This window comes from Callorhinus ursinus, unplaced genomic scaffold (assembly GCF_003265705.2).
Source record: "Callorhinus ursinus isolate GAN/ISIS: 27379988/994484 unplaced genomic scaffold, GSC_fseal_2.0 scaffold3, whole genome shotgun sequence".
Taxonomy (NCBI): domain Eukaryota; kingdom Metazoa; phylum Chordata; class Mammalia; order Carnivora; family Otariidae; genus Callorhinus; species Callorhinus ursinus.
Genome location: NW_027397065.1, coordinates 57,290,400 through 57,299,529, shown reverse-complemented (window position 1 = coordinate 57,299,529; position 9,130 = coordinate 57,290,400).

Here is a 9,130-nt window from a genome sequence, read left to right as displayed (position 1 = left end):
TTTTAAGAAGGACTAAATTATGAAACTAAATTAGATAGTTTGGCGTTTGAGCCCCTGGATTTTTTACCTTGCTTCCCTCCTCACCCACAAAATTGTTCTCCTCTTATTTCTCTATTTTGTCCTTCAATGACGTCTTCTCTTCTCTCCTGCCCTTCATATTGTACAAGCTTCAGGTCCCATCAAACTTGGATCTACTTCAGAAAAGGTGGCAAATGGAGGTTTAAAACAACATCACATATAACAGTAGACCCAGTGGAACCATAAACGTGATTATTTACCCACTTCCTATCTGTTGCCAAAAGTCCCTGTTAGTCCAAGACAGTGACTCACACTTTTTGCCCCCCAGTGTATTCTGAGATTCAGAATTTGTCCTGAATTTTTCATTTTTTAATAAAGGATGGAGCACTTTATTAATATTTACAGTAGAATAAATCAGGAAGTGTTTGAGAAGCCTGCCTCATCTAGTAGTGATATGTGAAGCATGTGCAGTAAGTTGAGTTCTTACTGTAGTGCATGGTTAAATCTGCTGGATGACCAGAAAAAACTTGTGTATTTTTCCCCAGTGTGTTTCAGAGATTATGCATCTAACACCTCCCTTTCAAGGACAGCATGAAGGCATTCACTGAAAAAACCACTTTGCTTGGACATGAGAAGTTAGAAACACCTCATGCCTTCAAGCCTCCAGTGAGAGTGGAAGAAACAGGCAATGAGGCTGCTAATACCAGCCCCTTGGTGTACTGGTTCATGCACTGGTTTCATGCTGGAACCTGCAAGATGCACAAAATCACCAAGCAACACTTGATGAAGTCAGAGTAATAACATGCAAAATGTTTGTTATGAATATGATGTTGAACACAAATGAGATGAGAGGTTCTATGATGCTATAGCACGTGAAACTTGGTGAAATAGTAAGAACATACAAAATAATAAATCATAAAGCATAAGTCATGAGAACAACATTGATGAGTTTTAACTTGTAAAAAGTTAATTTAAAATGGTACCCTGTTATGGTTGAAAATACAGTATGTACCTTTGAAAATACTTGAGCAGAAATGTTTACATATCAAATAGATAAAATCCCCCCAAAATAATTATTATTCTACTTGATTTCTTTTTTTTTAAAGATGTTATTTATTTATTTGTCAGGGAGAGAGAGACCAGCAGGCAGAGGGAGAAGCAGGCTCCCCACTGAGCAAAGACCCCCAATGTGGGGCTTGATCCCAGCACTCTGGGATCATGACCTGAGCCGAAGGCAGACACTTAACCTACTGAGCCACCCAGGCACCCCTCTACATGCTTTCTTTTTAATATTTATATGACCAACATAAGGAATTGATATATACACAGATATGGAATTTTAAATTTTTACAAATAATTATATTTTTGAAAAATGTTTTGGAAAAGAGCTGTAAGTCCAGCAATATAACAAAATGAATTTGTTAGTTAATGATGCTCTAAAAATTACATAATTTTAATTTGTAATTTCTTGGTGCCCTTCTTCTCTGTTAAAAATGTCCGGTTTGTATTTTGATTATATGGTTGGCTAGCACCAGACCACCTGGGCAACAATAGCCTCCTAACCTGAATAAGCTGTTCCGGTAAGAAGGGCCAAGTCTAGCCCTAGAAGTCCTTCTCCCAGTCAAATATTTATTTAAATCAAAAATTGCTGTATGTCAATCAAAAAGTCATAGGAATCTCTCTAGTTTGTCAAGCAAAAGAAAAAAATGGGGAGGGGTGGGAAGGGGGCCTGGGAGAACACAGGTGGTTACTGTGAATTTAACCAGGTCTGATGATTCCAGTTGCAGTTGCTGTTCCAGCTGCAGTCTCCCTGCTGGAGTAAATCGTCATAGGCCCTGGCATGTGGTATGCCGCTGTTAGCCTACTGCATATTTTCTTCCCTAGGCCCAATTTTAAAAGTCATTACATCTCCAAAATAATTTTTTGTACTTCTCGATCACATATTTCCCTGTGTTCTGACATAACAATCTTCATTACGCAGAAGCATTTTCAACACTCACTTGTATCCTGAGTTAAGAAAAACACCAGAGAGATATTATCCCAGCATAACTGTAGCATTAGATACATCTGTGATTTATTTGACAGCCATCCGTCCTCATATCTTCTCATTGTCCTAACTTGGATCTTTCAGGATTTGACATATTTAAAGCTACTTTTAGCCAAACTGATTTTTCTGGATGGCAGATAGCTGACTGAGGCCCCTCTGGATAAAATTCCCTATTGTCATTCCAATTGCCCTATCTTCCCAAGGCTTTGTCTTGATATTTATTTATTTATTTATTGTTCAGTGAGACAGAATGTGTGACAAGCATTTGTTTCACGCTTTTAATTAGATTCAATACAAAAGTAGAACAGCTGACTCAGATATTTATCTTCTGAGCCTGATTTATGCTTTCATGAAATCCTAGTGTGCTAGATGAAGACTGGTGTCCCAACTCAACAGGAATTACAGTGGTATTTGTCTTTTCAAACGGCATCATTTACTAAGGAGTAAGGAAGGCTGGCTCTCACAACACGGAGGCTGCCAGTAACCCGAAGTGCACTTCTGAGGGGCAGCTTCCTGCTGAGTATTTGCTGATAAACTTGGAACTGATACACTGCATACATCAATTCAAATTTAGCTGCTTCGAAGATAAGAACATTTTAAAATAATACTGTTCAGAAGGGAAGAGTGATCAAAGAAGATGGCAAGTGTCGGGAGGGGGGCGTCATAACAGGGTAAAAGGAGAGAAATTCCAGAGGGATTTCTTTTTTTTTTTTTCCTGTCAAGACACTCTTGGTTTTTTCACTTCACCATTCTATTGCATCACCAAAATCACAGTCTTTGGACAACATGAGAATTAGCAGTTACAATATAACAAGAAATTCTAAAAACTGAATCTTTCCAAACCCTGAGTTTGGATGATGTAGAAAGCTATTAATAACAAATACTGATTGTCCCATGAAAGTTTCAAGATCCATTAACATGAGCAATGTTCTAGGTCAGGAACGGCAAATACTTGGCAAAAACAAAACAAACAAACAGACAAAAAAAAACCCAGCCGCTCCTTTCACTCATGTCTTTGGACATTACTAATGGATGCTCCACTGAACCCAGATGAGTCCTAGATAACTTTTTTAAGAGCACACTGGGAAGACCACCACCTGGTTATAGGTATCAAACCACATAACACTTATCAGCCCTCTCCCTTCTGGATGAAATATGAAATACAGAATGCAGTGTTTCCTTTTATCTATACTCTATCCTCCCAACATCTACAATAAGCGTGCCTGAATTCAGAGGGGCGACAAATGAGATGCACATGAGAAAGAAAGAGGATTTTTCATAAAGCTCATTTGAACACTCTTATAATATTGAGTTAATTTTTGTTCTTTAGAAATCAAACTAATTTATGGTAAATACTCCCACTTTTATTTAGCACAGTACACAACTCCTACATTACAGGAAATGAACTGTTTCCATTTCTCACCTCCTGTTCATTAAAAAAAATAATGTCTTAGATGTTTCGATCTTCCTATAACAATCACGAAGGAACTAGGTCATTTCAAAACATAATTCTATTATGTCTATTTATGAAACTTTCTCTGAAGCTTACTTCCACTGCAGAAGTCTGCCTTTCCCATGGTATCTGTTGTTTCTGGCATTTACACGACTGGTATCTCTAGAACTGCAAAGTATTCTATTCACTCCTTTTGTATTTCATAACCAGAGTTCCCAAAGACTGAAAATTCTGGGAAAAGATGAGAAACAACAATCTATTTTTTCTCTTTCCAGGCAAGTACATTCCAGTAAATGGAAGTCCTGTTCAAAATGTAAAAAATTATTTTATTGAACATATTATGCACATTATACATACAAGCCTGCCTGACTTACTACAAGAAGCTAATCTTTCTAACTTTATGTTGACTGGGGAACATGCTTAATAATATACAGGCCAGCAGAAGACACTGTGATTAAATCTGCTAGAAGCCTTATAGCTACTTCCCAAAGGAACAAAATTCAGAAATATTAAATTATTTCTTACATTTCTAATATTTCTACTGTAGGATATTCTGTGCCAAATATTCTGTGGGAAAAGGTCACAGAAGACCTTAAGGTAAATATATAATCATGCCTCTGATATTCTTTTTACTAATAGAAAAATCTGTCATTTTAAAAATTATTTATTATGTTTTTTAAAATTTATACCATTTTACCAAGCAAATTCTGAAAGCCAGGTGCTTAATATAAAATTTAATTATTTCAGTAAATGATCGATACAAAGAAAAATGAACTTTATTTGTACATTTTTAGGGCTACTTGATCCACAAGTCAGGCACGTATTTCTTTGTTGTATATAGATTTTCAAAGAGCTGGAGTTTTGCAGATGTAAACCATCCTGAAGAATGTAAGATGGTATCGATGTAAACCCTGACAGCAAAATATAGTTGAAAACAAACTCTTATCCTATTCCTTACTTTAAGAGCCTTTCATTTAAATATCAGCAGTATTTACTGATTTATTTGTGGTAACACTCTAATTATAAAGCATTTTTCCCACAAAATAGTAAGAATACAGGATTATTTCCACCTGGGGAGTTTGATCAGCCTTGAAATGTTGTAGACTTAGTTATCCCTGAAAGATAATGGCCCTTAATTGACACATTTCATCTGGTACATTTTTTATCTCATGATCTATTAAATGACCCAAAGATTTGAATTCTATGGTTGTTTTTGATGCGATTGAATGATTTCTTCCCGTAGAATATTATGATAACACTACACATACTTATTCTTGCTCTTTCATTTTTCCTCCCTCTTCATATTCTCCTTTTCCTCCACACTCATCCCTTTTACTCCCAACGAAGAGCAAAAAGGCAAGAACAATCATCATTATGAAATGCCTACCGTATCCCCACCACTGAGTTTTTCTGTTGTCTCATTTAGTCTTCTCAATCATCCTACGTTAGAGACAAAGTTCAGAGACTCTTTAATTACCTCAAATTGCAAGACGTAGCAGACGCAGGATTAAAACCCTTTCTCCTTCTCTGAGAAAGAAATTAGTTGATTTGGAGCAATGCGATAACCGGTTCCCAGGTGTATATAGGTGCTTACTGACTCTTCCATGCAAACTCATAATGTAGTCAAATTCATATTTAGGAATGCTTACGTTCTTTCTAAAATCTCTTTGGTCAAGCCATTAGTTTAGAACTTAGAAAATAAAATAAAGCTACACATGACGTGCCAAAGTACATATCAGGTAGATCTTACAATCCAACAGAAGAATGATATTAGCAATGTCTTTACTGGGCACCTCAGTGGCATCATTCCATTCTCCTAACTGGTATATCTATGGGATCGGTCTACTACTTTTCTTCAGTGTAAAAGTGCTTTTAAAATTTCTTTTATTTTTTATCCTTTCTTAATTTTAGGCAGCAAGTATATGTGTTGATGCCACTGAATAAGAGCTATATACACTAATATGAAATATTTTTTTAAAAACATTTGAGCATGATAAATGTGGAAATTCCTAGTCTTTACATTTTATTATAACCAAGGTTAATCTTATGTATTGCTTTATTTCTCCCACTCTTTTTCTGAAGCTTGAAATCTTTCTTAGTCACTGCTGCACATTAAGAACACTGCTCTTTGTCTCCACTCCCACAATGCATTCTTGCTTTCTCTCCTCCTTCCCCAAACACTCACAAAACAACTGCTTCCTTGTAGTGTGTGTGTTGCTTCTAAGCCAAATTTAGTAGAATTTTATAAATGCCAACAAAGCATGGGAGGGCTGGCAATCCAAACATGATTACCATGTTCTTCGTTCTGTACAGCGAAGCTTTTAGAACCTCATACACGGAGATTATTTTTTTCTTTTGAGATACTGTATGAAATGTATGTAAAAAATAGTCTATTCGAAGTCAGACGACATGGATTAGGTTTCTATTTGCTCAGCATACGGCTGAGTGACTTTATTCTTTGTCTTCATTTGTAAAATTGGGAAAATAATATGTATTTTCCGGGATGGTGGTAACGACTAAATGAGAATATGTTTAAGGCATATAAATATTTCATGTGACAATAAATGAGAGCTCTATTTCCATTATCCCACTTAGCTCCATAAAAAATGGATACCCATTTTTTAAAATCATTGTATCTTCCTAGCCCTTTATTTATAATTATATATAATGATTCTGCAATAACCAAAAGAAATCACAAGCCAAAATGTAAAATCTTTCATAGTACATTTTGTAAATGTATGTTTGGGTCATAAGTAGACTGCCAACACAGTATGTTAATGGGAGTGAAAGGAATTAGAGGGATTTTTTTTTTTTTAATTGAGAAGTCAGCTATCGAGTAATGTTTGTTTTTTGGTTTTTTTTGGTTTTTTTTAAAGATGTTATTTATTTATTTGACAGAGAGAGACACAGCGAGAGAGGGAACACAAGCAGGGGGAGTGGGAGAGGGAGAAGCAGGCTTCCCGCGGAGCCGGGAGCCCGATGCGGGGCTCGATCCCAGGAGCCTGGGATCATGACCTGAGCCGAAGGCAGACGCTTAAGGACTGAGCCACCCAGGCGCCCCTCAAGTAATGTTTTTTATAAAATAATAAAATGATAGCTTGAAACATGCCTCAGAATATGAATATCTTATCCTTAGCTGAGACTGGGCTTGATGCCACTTGTCAATTTTCTTTCTTCAATATTCTTGAGCGTCCATATTTGTTTTTTGTTGGTGTTGTCTTTCTTTAAAAAAATGCACACAACCTCCCCTCCCTCCACACACACACACAAATTCTTTACCTTTCCTCTCCGCTCCAGACCTCTTTTCCTCTTTCTTCATTTGCTTTCTTGACACCTGATACCAATGTTCCAGGACAGCACTTGGACAAATTTATCTTTATACCCAAAGCCCCCAGGTATCGCACATACAATTAATGGTTTTCCATTCTTTGGCAATGGGATTAGAAAATTGTTTCTGTTCACTCCTGTACTGAAAATAGCGATGCTTAAATCTGTGACGTTTTCCCCCAAAATAAATTTCACTGGTTGCAACAAATAAATTTCACTGCTTACATAGTACCATGGGGGAATGCTGTCTGACCAAAATTAAAAGAACCAAAATAAATATGAATTAAGTGGGAGGAAATCACCTCTGATGTTAGCAAACATTTATAATCATATCAGGTCATCTAAGACCAAACCTGAGATCAGTCTCAACTGTTCTCTTTCCCTTACCTCGAAGGGCAATTCGATAGAGAAGACATGTTTATTACTTTTACTTTTAAATTTACTCATTCAGTAAGTGTTTACTGTGCCTGATACTGTCCTGAACACTGGGGAAATAGCCATGAACAAATAGATAAAAATGGATGCCGTCATAGAGCTTACATTCTAGTGTGTGCATTAGCGGGGGGCTGGAGAGGCGGAGGTCAGGGAGCAGGACAATAAAACAAGTAAAATACACAGTATGTCAAAAGTGCTTTGAGAAAAAGTTAATTTGAGGGTAAGAGTCTAGGAAGTGCCAGAAGGAAAAGGAGTGTTTTGCTGTTCAAAGAGCCAGATGAGGATTACATTCTAGGAATGGAGAATGACCTGCGAGTCCGTGGCTTCTTGCGATGACTGATGTAAATGAGGATAAAGTGCATAATGAGATTTTTACTGATGGTGTTACCACAGACGATGGTGGTGAGAGGCTGGGAGGGGCAAGAACAGGGGGTGTCTTGCCAGGGGCAAGAGAAAGAAGGCCTCCCATTTGTTTTTGCAGGTAGTGAAGCAGAGGCCAGGGAACGGCTTCCGTGAGAGCTTGCAGAATTCCTAGACCCTTTCCAGACTCTAGCCAATGCAGTTTCTTCCTCCACACTCTTTCCTCTTCCCCACCTCTCCCTAGCCCTGTCCCAGTTCAGGCCCATCACAGCCATGACAGGACTTCAGTCTTGTTTCCTGGAGTCCATTTTCCGCACAAACAGAGGGAAACCACCTGAAGAACAAATGGGCCACATTACTTAGTCTTCTGCTCTAAACCCTTCTTGATCAAAAATCATAAGCACATAACCTGTCCCTTGCTCCTGGCTTTGTATTTTATGTTCAAATAACACAAGGCTGCTCTTAGTTACTGGCCCAGAGCATGCTACTTTGGTCCTATATGCGTTTTTCTTGCCATTCTCTCACTGTGACATGCCCTTTCTCCTTTTTTAACCCGACTAAATCTCTCTCATCCTTCAAGTCAGCTTCAGTGTTCTCACTTCCAACACGCTCCTCACCAAGCCAAGTTAAAGCACTGCCTCTCAGAGCTACCATTGTCTTCTGAGCACATTTTTTATATGGCATCTAAAGTATCATGGACTGTTGGATCTACAAGGGCAAAGATAATGCATTATCCATCTAACACTCCTAGAGCATAGCAAAGGGTCTGTTTGTTAAACTAACAACAAAAAAACCCAAACAGGCTAGAGTGAAACTGTTTGTCAATCCCGCTTTGTGACCTGGAATGCAGTCTCTTTAGGTTGTCCCCAATATGATGAGACATTATTTTGAAATATAAATTTTTCTTATTTTCTTTTCTCCAAATCTTTAGTCCATCAGTACCATCTATATTGCCCCGAAGAAAAGTAGGATTGTCGGGGCGCCTGGGTGGCTCAGTCATTAAGCATCTGCCTTCCGCTCAGGTCATAATCCCGGGGTCCTGGGATCGAGTCCCACATCGGGCTCCCTGCTCGGCGGGAAGCCTGCTTCTCCCTCTCCCACTCCCCCTGCTTGTGTTCCTGCTCTCGCTGTCTCTCTCTCTGTCAAATAAATTAATAAAATCTTAAAAAAAAAAAAGAAAAGTAGGATTGTTAAAAGGAATGAGAACAGGAAGAAAAAAAAAAAAAAAGCAAGGAAGGATCCATATTTGATTTCTTTAACTTCCAAACCAGGCTTTGAAGAATTAAACAAAATATCCAAGGAAATTTAGGCATAGAGATGAGGCCACACTGATAGACTATAAAAGAAAATTGAGGCCAAATAACTCTCATATCTCCTGTCATCTAAAGGAGTGTCAGCCTAGATGTGGGCAGAGGATGATGTTTACCTTAGAGCAGATGAGAGGTAGAGAAGAGAGTTCTGATACATGGTGACTCGGTATAGAACATTAA